This window comes from Corvus kubaryi, unplaced genomic scaffold, assembly GCF_017639235.1.
Source record: "Corvus kubaryi isolate FWS band 111438036 unplaced genomic scaffold, C.kubaryi_AGA036_p1.0 37312, whole genome shotgun sequence".
In the NCBI taxonomy this organism is placed as follows: Eukaryota; Metazoa; Chordata; class Aves; order Passeriformes; family Corvidae; genus Corvus; species Corvus kubaryi.
In genome coordinates, this window is record NW_024581098.1 from 2,960,656 (window position 1) to 2,978,756 (window position 18,101).

An 18,101-nucleotide genomic window follows, 5' to 3' on the forward strand; every position below is an offset into this window, starting at 1 on the left:
AAGCTGCATAATAACATTAAACCCAGTGATCTAATTATTCACTTCTAATATAAAGGGCAGGGTTCCCTGGGAAATCAGGAGCAGGGCTGAGAAATACATTTCACAATACAAACGGAGGCAGTTTGTCAGGATTCTAACCTGGGAAAATTAACTTATGAAGCTGTCCTATGCATCCAGTGTGCCCAGTTCAGAATAATTTCATATTTATGCAGGGAGGATCTTTAAAGCACTAAATTATCAGGCTTGAACACCTTGTTTGAAATATCACTTTAATTTGTTGTGGCTCAGAGATCTTTAACTTCTTATTAATTATGGAGATGCATAATATAAATATATACATAAGTTTAGCATAGCAGTTTAAACTAAGCCTTACTGACCTGTGAACATAAGAGAAATTTATAGGTAGAAAACATCTTTCATATAAGCCAGTGAGAAAGTTAGCAGAACTGAAGATAGCATATAAGACTTTTCTTCAATGTCAAACATCTTTTTCATGATCATTTCTTCATTTTTTCTTTCTTCTGTGTAACCTTGTGTGCTGCCAGGTAACAAATTTTTGCTGTGTAAAGGTACACATTTCCAAATATATCCTTAAATACAAACTGAAAATGTTTGCATGTTCATTCATTTGTACACCTACAACTTTGGATTTGTTTGCAGAGGAATAGCTACACATGCCAAAGAAGTGACTGTTCTATACCTCTGTACACAGAAAAATAGATTTTTCTGCAAGTATATTTCAAACTGTGGAATATTTGAACTACAGCCTAAGCAATTACCTGAGCAGTCTACTGGGAATGTACATATTAGAACAAGTTGTAAAATAATCTCTTCCAAATAGCTATTAAAAACAAAATTACAGATCCTAGGCCAGATCCTCAGCTGTTACAAATTGGTGGCTGTTACAAGTCTCTGACTTCATGTGTGCGAAGTTTGAGCTCCAAGAGAAATTTTACAGTAAAACTACAAGTTACTGAAAAATGAGGTTCAGAGTAGAAGCACAGGTGGTATTTGCACCACATCCTTCAAATTCCTTTAGGCATTTAGCCCGGCTTCTCTAAATCATGCCTGCCTCCTCTGCACTGGCAGTATGAGGAACCTGGGTTCCTCCAAACTGCACCATAACAGATGACTAAAGTAGAATCAGTCAGACAATGTAAATGCCCTGAATACCACAGAAAGGTCATGTCTTCTGTCTGTATAACTGAATTGCTAAAGAGACTCTGCTTTCAAGAAAAAAAAAAGAAGTATCAAGCCATTTCATTGTAAAGGTTGTGGTTATTTACAAAAGCAAATCAGTTGTTGCTTCAATTTCTGCATCGCTTTCTAATTTCTCTGGGATTCTCTTAATTAAAAAGTATCCTGAATATTGTCTTGCTGTCTATAATAAGAAAGATTCTTATTTTCTTCTTTAATGATGGTCTAAATCTAGTGTAGTAACCAACTGACTAACATAGGGAAATCCCAATCTTTCAGCTCCATTGTATAATTTATACAATATGTTCAACACTTTCCCACATAATAAACGTGGGAATCCCTTACAAGCAGTCCAAGGTCTGAGGTTTTTTGTATGAATCATGTTCGCTGCATCCTGGCTTAACCACACCCCCAACTACTTCTGCTGGGAGCCAAAGAGTTACTGCAATCACCACTGGTAGGAGATATCATGTGCAAAGGCATTATTTACAGCAGGATGCAGTGAAGATGAGAGACAGAGACTGATAACTTTATCTCAGGGGTTACCTGGGAAAGACTGCTCTAGGTCTATTTAAAAGAGTAACTTTAAATAATGAATAAATTAAGAGATATTATCATTCAAATATTACTTCTTGCTATGACAAATCTTTCATGTAACCCTTAGCCAGGTTCTGTTTATTTAAGGTGATGCTCATTTGAATAGTTTGGGAAAGAAGTGCTTTCACTGTACCTGTTATTCAATTTGACAGTTCTTTGCAACATGGGAGAGTCATGTTTGAACTTGTACAGAGAAATGTCATTGTCTTGTCTTTAGAAAAGATATTCAAGATACCTCAGATAATGTTCACATGCATTTAGCCTCCCTCACTGGAAAATTAACGTCTGGGAGAAGTTTTTATGTAAGTGAGAGGGCAAATGACAACAGGTTGTCCCATTATTAATGCAAAACCAGCAATTTTAATCAACCTTCAAAAACTAATGTGTAGTTACTGAGTTGTGCTCAGTACTGAGAATCAAGCTAGACAGCTGCCTGTAACATAGATGTCTCCACTGTACATTTATTCCTATTGCTTAGAGCCCTCACATAGCATAGGCATAATCACCTCTTCTGTCAGACATATTTCACTTCTTTTATTCTGTGTTGTCAGATGAATCCCAGCTCCACCTATTGCAAACAGGAACAAGAGTTTGTCAAGGCTTTAGGCACTCAGCTCAAATCTGACCACCTGACTTGGACTTTTGCTCTGAATCATCCTCTGGAAGAACCTCCTAGATACACACCTGTCTGTTGACTCCAGAGGGAACCAAATCTAGAGGCCAGTCGGCTAACTCAGCCACCTATGTCAGAAACCGGATTGTGAATGTTAAATAAAGCCACTCACAGTTATAAGGGGGTAAAAAGAGCAGAAAAGATTTGGTGCGACATCTTTAAGAGTGAGTTTTTTAGAGCGTTTTCCTTGTTTGAAGTGGGAGGAGGAATTCTTGAAAGGAATTGCTTTTGCACTATCATGCAAAGGTGCACTAGTTACAATCCAGCCATTTGTTGAACACTGAGAGTTTGCCATGTCTGCATTCTGTATGAAGCAAGGAAGTCAGAAATAGGGATCCTGTGTTTGGCTCTTATCTACATCACTGATTCAGTTTGTAATATTAAGCAAGTCAAGTAAGTGGTGTCAGGGAGGCAGCACAGGTTTTCCCACATCACAGAAATGCTGTTTGGCTGAATTAATTTATGCTTATGAAGCACTTAAACTTTTTTTGAGAAGTCAGTGTAGTAGTATGAAAAGGAGTTTCTCACAGGTTCCAGAGCTGCTGGGATCCAGAAGAACTGTGGCAATTAATCAGCGCTCTTACAGAGTGAGAGCACTGTGCCTCTCTGAAAGACAAGCATACACAAAAGTTAAGAAATTGTTTATTCCAGCTGTAATAGGAAACTTTTGTATATAATTTCCCTGCTTACTCAGAGGCACTTTAACATCTGTCAGGCCAGGCCTAGCACTTAGCACACAGATCTAAGGACAGAAACACATGCCCCATTTCCTGATAGCAGCTTGCCCACCACTGCTGCCAGACTCAGGGACCATGCATAAGACACCAGGCTCAGTTCCACCAGTGTGTAGCTGGGCTTCATGGACCAAATCCAAATTTGTGCAGGTGTAAATGAGAGCCACACAGTCTGTTCCATGCCTTTAATGAAATTTCAGTTCTCATTACATGGCACTCTCTTCCTTTTAACCATTCGAGAAGGTTTAAGGACTTCAGCCAAAAGTTGTTCACCTTCCATTCCTTGCTTCTTTGAGGCATGCAGCATCAACCAGCATCCTTATCAACAGCTCCAAACATCATTCCCACCTGTTTCCCATTCAGATAGTGCCAGTCAGGTCAAACAGCAATCACCACAAGATTTGGAGTTGCTCAGGGAAAGAATGTTTAAAGGGATCCACACTTTCCTTTCAGATCCCTGGTTTCAGTCAAAATCTCTTCAAGCTCTGCTGTAGAAAAATCGCATCTTTCACCCAAACACCACCAACCCACTCTTCTTTCTTGTATTTAATCATAATTCCTGTTCACTGAGTTGTTCTTTCTCCTGGATTTATACACTTGTGCTCCTCTCCACTTTTACTCAATCTTTGAGCATCTGGTAACATCCAATGCTGCCAAGTTTTCCTATGAGTGCAAGCACGCTCAGAGGCCAATAGTGACAGTAATCACTGTAACAGACAATTTCAAATATTGTGTGCTCCTCTTACACTACAGGGACTGCTTTCCCAGCCCAAAGGGAAAAAAATAAAAACTGAAAACCTTAGAACTATCCAAAAATATGTATTTTAAGCTGGTAGGGAAAGCTAATGCAGTGGTTTCATTTTTTTTCTTTACACCTACAGACCTCTACATGCATTCACACATCTATACTTCAGAGCACTTTATAACTTCAGTCATAATTTAGAATTTTTAAAAGGCATGCAATGCAAGGCATTGCAACAGATTGCAGTTTGTTTCTATCACCCAGAGTCTGGAAGCATAAGCAATGTTGCATTCCTTATCTGCTGTATTTCCTTGTCTCCTTTTGAACCCTGACAGAGGATTAATCACCTGATGGGAATACCACAGACTGCAGAGATCTGGTGGGAAATATATTTCTGAATGACTTCACACTAGTCAGAAGTTCATGATGTCTATGATTTATTGTCTCTAATGAATTTCTCATTTCTTTTGAGAATTTAAACTAGTTCAGCTGCTCCTAGTGATGAGGCACAGAATGCAAATACAAGGCCACGGTAACTCTGTGAAGCTCATATTTGGAAGGCAGCTTCTCCAAAATATGCAGAGAAATTATGACTTTAGACCTAAGGAGGAGAAGAGCAACTTACTTTTCAGCTGTTTCCACATTCTTTTCTGGCTGTGCTGTAAAGACTTATACATAGAAGGAGAAATGTAGAAGAACTGTGGCCAAACTCTGAAGTCCTCCTTCAATTTTCATCACATTTTTACATGGCAAACTACCCCTCAGCATACTTCCATGTAATAAGATACACACGTGGAAGAGCAGAAAGAAAAACAAGGCCAAGATGTCAGGACTGCTCTTTGGCATATTCAGGACGTACCAACTGCAAGGTGAAAACGAGAACAGCTCAGGTAACAGACACTGTTGGACAGATGGGGTTTATAAACCCCAGGAGGGTAGAACTGCTCAGTAGGATCATTCAAAAGCAAAGGCAGATGGCAACATCTTACAAATTCTACCCTAAATAAGGATTTCAGGTTCAGCGCCCTGATCTGAAGGAGCAAATATAGCTTGGCCGACATCACTCAATGTTTCAACTAATTCTTAAAGCATTTTTATTTCTTAATATCTTCCTTACTGTTCAGTTTTGATGTTCAGTGCTATGCCTCCTCTTCAGCCATGTGTATGGCTAGTAATTTCTTTGGGATCAGAAAACTATAAAAGCAATGTTAATTGTTAAACAAACACTTAACATTTTGCCACCTCTAAATATACTTCTGAAAACATACAATATCTTCTTCGGCCCAAAAAGACTTTAAAGGCTGTCTTCACTGAGCAATGTGATAAAAAGGACTAAAAACATTCAAGATAGTGGCAGTGTTTTAAGTGTTAAAAAGTAAAACACATTTGAGCACGCATGTGAGCAAGGGTCTGACTCCTGACTGGTCTGCCCCTGTGTAAAGGGGCATAAAGTCTTTCTGTGCTGATATGAACAACTGCAAGTGACAATGCTAAGCAAAAGTACTGGAAAACTAAGGTTATCAATAAGTCAGTAAGCTATAACCAAGCTAGTAAGTCAAGCAGATGTTTATCCATAGTCATATTTATATAAATGCCATACACTTATAAGTTTGAGCTCACAACAAAGCCAGAGAATTGTCCTAATGCTTGACTTAGGAGAAAAGAGACACTTTAGAGATGAATAATTGGTTAGGCTTTCTTCCCTCAGTCATTCCCCTAACAGTCTGGATGTGCTTGTCCTCCATGTTGAGATTTATGTGTTCCCTGCAACGAAGAGAGGTTTCATCTCCTTTCAGCTATCACATTCACCTCTTTCAGAAGTTTTGCTTTGCCCAAATTCTTTGACAAGGAGTGAGTGAAATCTCAACCCCGCTGAAGGCAGTGGGAAATTTGCCATTCACTATAACAGAGCCAGGGTTTCAACAGAAAGTTTACATCTGTAGAAGACCAGACTGAATCTAGTCCAGTGTTTGTGAAGTGCTTTGAAGTAGAGAGTGTTGCAGCACAGAAAGTGCTATCTACAATAGTATTATTACTATTGCTATTGAGTGCAAGACAGAGAAGGTAGAAACCTGAGAGTGAACTGGGAGGAAACACTGATTCTGGAGATCTTTCTCAGAGGTCAGTACATGGCATTTTTCTAAACAGTTTCCTTTAAAAGTGTCTAGTAAAATTCTCTTTCAACTTAAATACTTTCTTGGCATGTTAATCAGAAGCAGATCTTCCTACCAAGCACAGCCATCCTGATGGAAAGCATCCTATCTTTTCCTTTCCATACTTTTCCTGGAGTTTTATTACTGGTCTCTAAACATTAACTGAAATACTCCACAGAGAGTTTAAATTTTTTTCAGAAGCACTGCAAAAGCCACGCTGGAAGGGAGAAACTGTGTTTTGCTTTCAGCCTGTCTGTTCTTCCTCTGAACTACAGTGTGGCCCGTGCACTTCACTGGCCCATGGAAAAGAAAGCCTGGGATCCAGTATTGTTGGCAGTTATAAGCTCTTCCATTACTTGTGGTTGTCATGTATTTATTACCGCCAGACAAGACAACAGTTGGTCATCAAGGAAAAAAAAAGCCCTCTCCCATGATCTCATTAACTAGTTTATTCTGCCACAGACTCATTCAGAATTCTTTTCAAGTTACATGGACAACACTGCAGTTAGGAAATGTGTTAGCTGCTACCAAAGGAACTAACATTTGGGTCTTGGCTGTTGCTTCCCCTCAGTATTCTCAGATCACAGTCCCTGCAGTTCCCTCAAACATCTTGCTCATTGGAATAAAATGCTCCCCGTAGGGTTCAGACACCCAGGGGCTGATCTTCAACTGGTGCAGACTGTCAGGGCTCCCTTAACCTCAGGCAACCCAAGGTTTTCAGCTTCAGAGGATTTATCAGCAACTCAGCAGCTGTGAGGAGAGCACAGCGTTAGGTCAGAGAAGGAACAGGCCAGCAGTTGTGAATCAGCCATTGGCACACTCAGCTCAGCTGAGAATTCCCAACCACAGCCTACAGAAGGGGGTTGTTACATCTTGATTAATTTCAAATCACACTGTCTTCTTTCAGTCTCTACCTTTTTTGGTTATCTCAGTGCACAGCAATGGTCCCAGTGGTTGAGATCTGCACAGTTGTGTTCTTGACTCTGATCTTAATCATGTGCCCTGCGATGGAAACAGTGACAAATTCCTTTTACCAGTCAACTAAAAAGAAAGGACAAGCTGGTATAGTCTTCCAAATTTAATCAACTACATTACAATCCAAATAAAGGTGGTGATACAAAACATGCTATTAAATACTTCACTATTTAGTAGGTATAAGTGCAGCTACAAAGAACTTTGAAATACCATAACCTAGGAATCTTCCAAAAACAGTTTCTTCTTCTGTTTTTAGCCCAGATATCACTTACTAACAAGCTATTGCTGCTGAGACACAGCACATTAGCACTGAATTAATGCACCTATACATCTTCTGGAATGGAATCTGAAGTGGATCTGGTTTCTATATGAACAACTGTGATCACATCCATCTACATACAATCGTGTCAACACCTCACTTGATGCTCATACAATTATTTTTCAAGAAGTCTCTTAGCCTCTCAGTACTTTGGAAAATGAGACCACTTCTTGGTAAATTGAAATATGGATCTAAATGCCCAAGTTTATGCAGATAGATTTTAAAACATTGGCAAAAGTGAGTAACTGCATTAACAAGAGCAAACCCAAATATAACCATCTATTGAAGTATTTGCTGCAAGTATATATGTATTCCCTATTTAAAGTTACCGGTATAAAATGGTATGTTCGAATGTAACATTTCAACCAATAAACACATTCCTAAGGGAAGATATGGCATGCTTTTCCACCACTTATCACAGTCAAACACACCAGCTGCATCTGTTCAGGGCAGTTCATATCTCACTTAGAGCTACTTTTCATGGCCTGTGACATAAAAAAGAAAGTACCTGGGCTCACTCTCTGTTCTTAGGAAGATCCACAACTCTGCGCAAATCAGTATTTCCTTCATGCAGCACTGCTCTTAAGCATCCGTGGGTGATTTCAACACCACATACTGGTCTTTGACTCCAACAGAACAGGCAGGGGGAGAATTTAGAAAAGGAGAAAGATAGAGTATTGATCCCTTTCTGTGCCCTCAGATACCACACAGGAAGCTTGGGCTAGAGAGACTTAGCAAGAGGGGTAAGTTAATATTCTACCACTCTCTGAAATCAGCTGTAACATTGTTATAGATTTAAGGTGGTCAGGATTTCACTTGCCCTGTTTTTTCCTGACAGAGAAAGTCTACTGTTTTGCTGAATTAACTTCTAGTGGGGCTACTTCTTCCTTTTCTGGAATTTTGGGCAGCAGAAGACCTGGTGCTGCTAAAGCCCTTTGATGAGCAGCCCTCTACAGCTTCCAGGTCCACTCTGCCTCTGGGGGTCACACCTGTTCACAGCCCTATGGCTGAACAGTACCTCACAGCACGTCTTCCCTGCCTTTCCTACTGGTGGAAACACACAGGCACCCTCTAGTCATGCATCTCTCCTTCTCAGCAGCTCTGGAGGCCTGTGGTGGGTCGGCTCCACTGATCAGCTGGAGATTTTGTTTAGAAGGCTTCTTTATGCTGTTTATGCTGCTGTCAACACCACAAACCCAACACTGCCACCTCGTTGTTTACATACCTCCGCTCCAGGACACCCTCTGCTAACACTGCCCAGTGTGTGAGGGTGCAGCTTCTCTTTATTATTTGTATAAGGTTTGTTAACCACATCGCTATAAGATATTCATTCAGATTTCACCCAAACAGACCTCTTGCTGTCAGCATTTAATTATGCTTGCATTCCTATGTAAATAGACTGTTAGCCAAAATAGAGCTTTTTATAGAAGATAAGGTCAGGCACATCTTTACAAGAAAAGGAAGCTTTGGAAGCTTCTGTACTTCTGACAAGAATAAATTTCTAAATGCAAGGGGAAAATGCATAGAATTGAGCATGTTCTGTTGGTGATAAATCACACTACTGAAAGTAGTACTCTTTATATATCTTTCTTTGGAGGCTTAAGAGTACATATTTAATGTGTGTATATAAAGTACGTCCTTGTAAGACTACGTCTTTTCAGACTTCCATTGAAAAATACTGTGCACTTAAGATCACTCTTTTTAAAGATTCACAGCTCAGAAAAGATTTCAACCAAGTTTTTCTCCCAAGCTGGGTATCAAATTATTTGACAATCTTTTTCTCAGTTTGGCTCATGTATGTAAACATCTTGAGAAACATTATGTTCTAAACTTAACCACAGATTTTATATTGTACGATAAGCATACATTTTAAATACTGATTTAAAGCTTAAAATACTGAAATCTCATAAATTCAAATAGGTCCCTAGTCTTCCAAGTATAAATGTCCATTACCCTTTCAAATATGTTTAGAAGAATAACACAATCCTTCAAACAAAAATACCAGACTCCGCCGTGTTTAGACTGGTGGGAACTGCAGCAAGCCTCATACAATTTTTCCTCACCAACATGAGTCTTAACTCAATTGTCAAGATTGTTGTCAGCTCCAATCTAGATTCTTGTGAAAGGTTGTGCAAATCTAATGCATTGGCTCAACTTTTATTGTACTGGGACACTGTGGTGACCTTCAGATTCCCAGCTAGCATTCTCAGTAACCATACTGAGAGGTAGAACTGAAATCACATTGAACAGAGCTATTTCCATGATAACAGCTTTTGAAGAACTTGGGCAAGTTTCTGGGTGATAAGAAACTGCATCAGCTGTGTTGGCTCTTGATTTGGTCACATTCAATGCAGCTGAACAGAAATTAAGTATCAGTTAACCTGATGCTGCTCCAGAAATCTATACAGAACACAATTTAGTGTTCTCAAAATGAGACTTGGCAAGTTATTTTCTTGTGGCAGATTTGTCTCGACAATACAATTTTGATTTGTCCAAAGGTTCCTATGTTTCTAGTCGTGTCAGAAGTAAGCATAACAATAATTTGGAGGCTGGTAGCTCATATGGATCACCCAAGTTCTTCTTTCTGAGACACCATTAGAAAATCAGAGCACAATTTGGCTCACCACGTTTTCACTTGCAAACCTTTTGGTACCCTAAAAGTGCTTCATGAGGAAGATAATAATGAAACATTTGCAATTAACTCTTTTTATTGCTGAGTACTGCCCCAGTACTGTGATGTAATTAACCTGTGCTGTTTGACCTAAAGGGGAATTTGGCAGTTGAAGCAGAGATGTTCTCACGGATCTGCCCTATTACCTAACTTTACCTACTGCTTCATTAGAGAAGTGTAAAATGATTTACATATAAATATAAAATCAATTTTATACAAAGCACTCTGAACAAATGTCTTCCACTATATGAATTAAAAAAAAAAAAGGACATTTTATTTGGCTGGAAACACTTTGATAAACAACAGGTCTCATTGACTACACCATTGAAACGCTCTAATGAATTTTTAATGTCTTTAGTTGTTTAACTGGATCTTATTAGAAAGAAGCTGAAGACACAGGAGCATGATGTTTCCTCCACTGGTACATTTAAGAAATCAGTGTAGGCATGCCAAGAAAACATTCTGTTTTCAAAACAAGGCTCCAAAACTGAGCTCGGGAAAAAATAAAAAGCATTTTGTCGTTCTTTCTAGAACTAAACTACTGCTGCTGATTTGAACTGTATATTACCATTTCCTCAAACTGACTACACTTTGTTCTGTTCTCTAACTCACTACTGATATGGTATTTCATCTGTGGCTGGCTGACAGGTGGCAGAAACTGATCACATTTGAAAACAAATTAAAGGTCAGAGATCTCTGACTGCACAGACAGTAGAAGGGAAATTCTGCTATTATAATCTATGTGCCATTTCCCCATGAAGTTAAAACTTGATTTCCAAGACAATGACGTGCTTCACTTATAGCTACTATCACACAGGCCTGCCAGCTGCAGAGATCCTCCCTCTCTGCTTAGTAACCCCGTACTGATTAACAAGACTGAGCCAAGAAAGTTCACCTTACACATTTTTGTCAGGTCCTTCATTTACTACCAATGTCCCTGTGTCTGCTGCAGGTTTTAAGTCTTATACGCAGTCCTGAGCTATAGGCATTCAAGCACATTAAGATGATAACTCCTCAAGCATTCTGCTGTTTTTCTGGTGACCGGCCCACTGTGCCTTGAGAAGCCCCCCAGCTTGTATGGAGGATTTCTTTGCTGGAAAGCCCTATGTATTATCTTCACCAACAGAACAATAGAGTTGGCTGCACATACAGTGGTAACCCAGTGCCCCAGTGGAGAGAAGAGCCCCTTGCAGAGCTTGCAGAGCAGGAATCGTGAGGAGTGTAACACAATGAGGCCCGCGGAGCATTAATGCACATAGGGGTTGCTGTGCCAGGGCTCCACTCAACAGGCTGCATCTCCTGGCAAAGTGACAGGGTAGGATTAGTGCTGATCAGAAAGACAAGCTACTTGCTCAGTTTCCTCATGTAAGAAAGAGAGGAGTAATACAGCTGGGACTTCAAAGCCTGCAAGGGCATGAGAACTCTTTCCACACTAAAAAAAAAAAAAGTAGAGGTGCATCTTCCAGCAATTTTTCTGAGCACAGTGAAGAAGGTCCCAAAGTTCACTTGCCTATAGATTTCCCTGAATGAGAAATAACATGTAGAAAGTGGGTGTCTTCTTCCCAGAATACACTCCAGAGTGTTTGAGTATGTACCTCATCCTCCCCCACATTTGTTTGTTTTATCCATCTGTTATTGCCCCATATTTGATTATGAATTGAAAGCATTCTCCTGGAGCTGCTCTCTGAGCTTTTTAAACTGAAGTGTTTGAATAAGGCTTGTCACTACAGGAAGGATACAGAGGGCATCACATTCCCCAGCTGCCTCCCATCACCCTTTCCCCCTCCCTGCACCTCAGGGCCAGCAAGCAGCTTGGATGCAAAAGGGGAGAGCTCTAAGCAGCTGCTACCTCTTCCCTGTTTCTCCTGCTGAGCAGCTTCCATGCAGGGAAGTGGCTCTGTTGCTTGATTTCAAGTTGAAGGAGCCTGAGGGCAAACAGAATGGTTCATTGGGCTGTCTAAGCCTGCAGTAGCACATTAGTAGAGGATGGATTCCCCCCGACGTCCTACAGAGCCACAAAGGACAGGCATATGAGAGAGAGGTCATGTGGCTCTCTGATTCTCCCTGCCCCAGCCACAATGCCTGATTAAAGAAATTATCCTGATTTTTCCCAGATGAGTGTCCCAAGGAAATGCACACAGTCTTACAAAGCATTTCTTCTCAAAGAGTCTGCAGAAATAGGATGTTCTGGCAGTAGTTTAAAGTTGGGAAGTTCCCCTGCCTTCCAGAGGACTTTCCAAGAAGAGGCATTTGAGGGTGATTTTCGCTGTCTCTGCACTGGCTGAACTGACATATGAAATAACCTGTTGAAGACTCAGGCTATGGAGGAGTTTCTTTGCTCCAGCCAAATGTCCTGCAGAACAAGCTAAAGTTTTTCAGCCTACAGGAGATCTTTTTGACACTGACAGAGTGTGATAAACACCATGGCAGCCAGCAGAGCTGGGAGCACCCATATTGCTTGTGCACTGTTCTGGAGTGAGAAGAATATAAATCTTTCAAATGTATAGCCTGTTTCTTAAGAGGTCGTTTTGGTTTTTTTCCTGAATTACTACAATAAACCATTTGCATTTGATAATTTAACTGATATGGGGGCTGTTTCAGGTAGCAAATTTGCTGCTTTGTTCTTCACAACATGAGGAAAATTATTTTAAAAACAAGTTTTCAACTTCAAAGCTTTACAACCTGACACAAAACACAGCACGCACACACCACCCATGCTTCACATTTTAGCCATTTGCAGAGCCCAAAAGCAGTGTGGGGACGGCTGACAGTGAGGGGATTGAAAGAGCTTTTCTGCATGGGCTCCTGCTGCAGCCAGATTAGATGAGGGAATTAGAGACAGGGTGCGGTTCCCACCTCGAATGCCTCTCCTGCAGTTCACAGACCTTCACATTGCCTTATTAACACGCACTTCCCTCTCTCCTTCCAAACATGCAAACTGCACCCTCTCCCAGGTCCCTCCTTAGCTTAAGGGTGCTGGCATGTTCTCTGCTGACTTTCTGGAACCCAGGGATTTCCAATTATTTCCACATCCTCCTTCTGTTTCTCTTCTGGCTGTGCTGCCTTTGGGCTGCCTGCTTGACTTCCCACCCCACAGGTCTGCAAGGCAAGGGCAGAAATGCCAAAATTAAGAGAGCAGAGTAATATTTGCACAAGGCAGAAGGGAAGAGGAACAAATATAAATTGCCTGGGGTCAAATTTGCTTATTCTCTCTAGCTTGCTCCTTTCTAAAAAGGCAGCCTGTTTGTCTCCTCAGGTTCTTGTTAAGCTTCCCAGAGCATCCAGCTTTGTCTCTCTCAGTTCTTAGGGAGCAATGAGGAGTGTCCTCTTTGCTTTTAGGCACAAAAAGCTGCATCAAGGTGAGGTACAGGCAGCGTGTTTCGAGTATGTGGCACCACACTGCAGCACGTCTGAGAAGCCTTGAACATACTATTGCAATATTTTAAATTCTTGCATTAGGTTACATCTGCCCAGAGCAGAAGTTGATCCCAATCTGATAGGCAATTGTTGCAGAGCCTGCACCTAAGGCCTGTCCAGCACACAGTCTGGCAATTCCCTCACAAAGATACCTGCTTGGCCCATCACACAGCCCTAACACACTCCCTTTGCTTTCCAGTGCTTGTTTAACTGCTTTTCTATTTTGCTGTGTATCAGAGACACTCCTCACTCCATTCCTTCCAGACTAGAAAGCTGGTGGCTGTAAGCAGCCTCCTCCAAGCCCTTACCCGGCCAAGGCTACAAAGGGCCTCCACCCTCTTGCTTGCTGTGGGTACTACTACAAATAACCCCCTTCACCCTGTTCCCAGGCCAAGTATTGCAGGGAGGGAAGGGGAAGGAAGGAAAAGGAGATAGCAAATGGACTTACTGTTCACAAGAAGGGTGGGGGAGACATAGAGAAAAGCTGATCTGAGATGCAAGGCTCTTTTGGTTTCCTCCTTCTCCTGTAAGGACGATTTCTGCTGTTCCCACTCTTCCCCACTCCACTCCCCCATTCTAATCCAACTCCTGCCCCTAAAGGAAAGGGAAGAACTGTGCCAGTCTTTTGCAGAAGTCCTGGCTTGATGCTCTTCTCTAGGAAGTCAGTCAATCAAAGCAGCTCTCCACACTGGCAGAGCTGGGCATGGGGTGAAGGCCTGAGGTCAAGTTATCCATAGCACTTGCAGGTCTTCATACGCACATCTATTAGATTGCCAGAGTAAGACAGACACCAAGCATTTATCTGGTTAATTACTCCTTTCATTTTTCATTATTCCCGTTTCAAAATCTGTATGCATACACTTGCAGCCCCTAACAATAGCATGTTTGTGTGATTCCAGCTGACCAAACAACAGAAGTTATAAATAACTACAGATGACCGGACTCTGCTGTATTTTCATTTATGTAATTTTACTTAGATCATCCATTGGAAAGGGGTCATACTTCCATGTTTCTCACATGCAGAGGCTCTGTAGGTTAGCACACAGGAGATGAACCTTGGCAGCCTGCACTGCTGGACTGCCTGAAGAAGAATTCTCACTGCAGCTGCCTGAACCAAGAACACACAGGGGCTGAGGGTGAGGTAGTTGTTCACAGTGCCACACCAGGCAGCAGGTGGCTGAAATGGCAGGACCAGTGATTCTCAGATATAAAGCTTTGTAAAACTGTTACTCATTTGTGGTTTTTCTTTTATCAAGGATCCCTGGCATTTCAGAGGAACAGTCAGTGCCTGAGGAATTCCAAAATGAGTGGAATATTGAGAAGTGGCATTAAGTAAACAGGATAAATGACCATAAGGTGAAACCTCTTATTCTTAGACAGGAAACAGCCACAGCATGTCCATCCATGCTAGCAGAGCATAATTTCCCATCCACATCAATGCACTGAACTAAAAAGCACTTTTTTAATATTTTTAGATGCTTCTCTCTGTACAAGCTTAAATGGGGACAGGCTTGAATTTACTTTGGTAGTTGGGACATCAAAGGGTACCTCTTTGAGGCCCTTCTACCTACAGTCTTTTCACATTATATGGAAGGCTTACAGTAGGTAAAGCACTGTCTGTAGTTCTGTCACCATGCAACAATACTATCCAAGAAAAATTAATTCAAACAAACATACTATAACCAAAAAAAACCCTCCACAATTTGCAAAATCCCTTGTTTCTATCTAGTAAATAGGGCAGTTCTCCACAAGGCTTTTAGAAAAGGCAAGAGAAACAAAGGGAACAGCTATGTCCAAGGTCTCCTTTTAGGGTTGCACATCAAGATCCAGAGCAGCCAGATGGAGACAGCAACATATTTTACAGGATACTGATGTATGAAATAGGCCTCACAACTAATCCTAGCAGATACATACCCAGCCAGACCATATCTACAAAATAAAGCTGCAATATCTTTTCCTTAAAATAGAGAGTATTAAGGAACTTGGTGATTAAAAATTCACGATAAAACTCATAGGTGGCAGTAAATAGGACAGAAATTAGTTACCAAAGTTTCATTCCTTTATGTTAAAGTACCATAGGCCTTTTTAATTGGTCCATCCGAAATAACAGAGAAAAATGTATCCAAAGAAAAAGCAGGGGTCTTCTTTGGAGTCCTTAAATCTTAACCTGCACTGAGGAGGCTGTGTCCATGCAAATGAAGAGTGGTGCTGTTCTCTAGTACAAAAACTTTTCCTGCTTACAGGGGGTTATCTTTCCCATTTGATTTTCTTCTTTATCTGTGGGAAATTTAGGCATTTGCTAAAGATTTCAGAAAAGGGAAGTCTCCTGGTGTTGGGAATTCTGATATCACAGCCATGGAATGCCACACACTTATTAGCCAAGTGTTTCCATCCCTCTGTATACATGACTCCTTCCTCAAGCCAATAATTTTCATAACCTTTTGCCCTTTCCATGGCATCATAGCTATTTAGTAATATTTACCTTTTTTCCCATCTTGTAAAATGTATGACACTGTTGCCTTGCTAGTTCGTGACTGATCCCCACATAGGTCAACTCAAACTCAATGAGCAGTTCACAGAGTTTGTGTTCCCAAGTATGTTAGTCAATAACTCCTAATTTATCTAACGAAAAAGATATCCAAATTGTTAAGGAGGAGGTACCACAGCTTTTTTTAAGCTTCTGTCTGGTGCCATTAGTCTCAGGCACCAGTCTTGCAACTGAATTTAGTGGAAGAGCTTTTATCTTTTGGAAACCAGTGCCCTCTGGGCTAATACTGAGAATATGTACTTTGCACTATATCCAACATAGGGTTGTAATTAGCAGCCAGTATAACACTTCTGTTCATCAAATAACCAGCTTATTACTAAGGACCTATTTGTAATATTACTATCTACTAAAACTAGACATTATTGTAGCTGTGACATGGTCTAGGCCAGATAAAGTTATGTCTACTTGCAAGAACCATGAGCACTAGCTAAAGTGCCAAGTTGTCAGCAAGTTACAGACTTTCTTCAGAGAAGAGCAGGAAAGATCCAACTGCTGTATTTACATCAGAAAGAAGACTGAAGTTGTTTTTAGCCTAAACCCCAATGTAGAATGGATTGTGAATGATTTTTCTCAACATACGTATTAAAATAGATGAGTCTCCTGAAGGACATTCAAATAATCAACTTGGGTGGCTACACTTCCAGTAAAAGAAAACTCTGTGCCTACTGACTGTTGAGAAATCATCTTGTAGAGAATAGTGAAAATTTAAGAATATAGTTGTATGTCTTTGCAGCCTGGAAAGTCTGCACTGAAAGAAAAACTGGTTTGAAATATGCACACCTAATTTTTACTGATTCCAGAACATGTCTGTAATAATATGTGCTTTAAAATGCTTATTTTGCCAGGAGACTCCAGGAATATAGACCTTCTATATTTCAAATCAAAACAGAAGTGTCACAAACCTGCCAACTTCCATGTGGTGCCCCGTGGGTACTTCAGAAGCTTTGTGCTTTGCATCCGGTCTCCTCAGCATGAGGTCATCTGCAATCTCTGCCTCTGAGAAAGGTCTTTTCCTCTTACTACCTCTAGCAGACTCATAGAAGGGTCTGAAATACAAAAGCATAGTGTGTGAATAGAGTAAACCAGAGAAGAACTATTATCCCTCTAGAGTAATGGATTTTCAAAAGTGTGAAAACTTTCTTAGAAATCTTGCAGACTAAAAAAATTTATAGAATGAAGTGTAATACTGATGCTCAGTCCTTCTTTTACCCTTAAGCAAAAAAAGTAAAGAAACAGTCGTCTATGGGGAGGAAGCTGTACAGAGCAGGACCTGCATTTTCCTCCAGGATGCTCACACTGGATGACACACTGCCTATGGTATTGCTGCTAGAGACATTCCTGAGAAGCCTGAAAGAACACAGCAAGTGCCTGGTAAAATATGCAGGGACCTCTGCAAGATTCAGGCCAAGCACTGAACATTTCCTTCCTGCAACATTACTGGCCTTTATTTAGTTTGCTTGATAAAAACTGTAGTCATTCTTCTCTGTATGGTCAAAGAATAGAATCATAAAATCATAGAACCGTTTCGATTTGAAATTACCTTTAAGATCATTGAGTCCAACCATTAATCCAGCACTGCCAAGTCTACCACTAAACCAACAAAGACCATTTAGGCTGCCCATCGCATATGGGAAGCCTTGGGTAGGAAACCTGTCATACAGGTTTGTGTAGCACCTCTCCCCCAGCTCCAGATGTTGGAGGGGAAGCCATACAAGACAGAGTTACAAACTTCAGAAATATGCTTGGTCTTGTCTATCCCTCATCCGCCACCAGTATTAACACTGCAGATCTGTCCAGTGTGGAAATATGAGTTCAAAAGCCTTCCCACTCTCTCTGCTGACTTCTATACAGCTGCTAAGCTTATGCATGATATGTTTATGTTAAGGGTTTGGTGTAAATGGGGCTTATTTTGCATAGCTGTCTAAAAATGTCCCATCCCCTCCTTTTCAAAAATGGGCAAAAGACCAAATATTTCTGTAAAGCTTTTAAAATCCTATAGTCTACGGAAGACGTTAAATCTTCTAAAGCAAAATTGAACATTTGCAGAGAGAGTGGACATTTTTTCTGGGAGAATG

General features: G+C 40.7%; 1 long non-coding RNA gene across 1 annotated transcript; it reads right to left on the reverse strand.

Moving 5' to 3' along the window:
- Window positions 1–256: 256 nt before the first annotated feature.
- LOC121665131 lies at window positions 257–8,444 on the reverse strand. The gene is made up of 3 exons (XR_006016242.1): window positions 7,899–8,444; window positions 7,011–7,098; window positions 257–3,073 (listed from the first exon to the last, which is right to left on the reverse strand). It is a non-coding gene; the product is annotated as an uncharacterized LOC121665131 (long non-coding RNA).
- Between the last annotated feature and the right edge of the window lie 9,657 nt (window positions 8,445–18,101).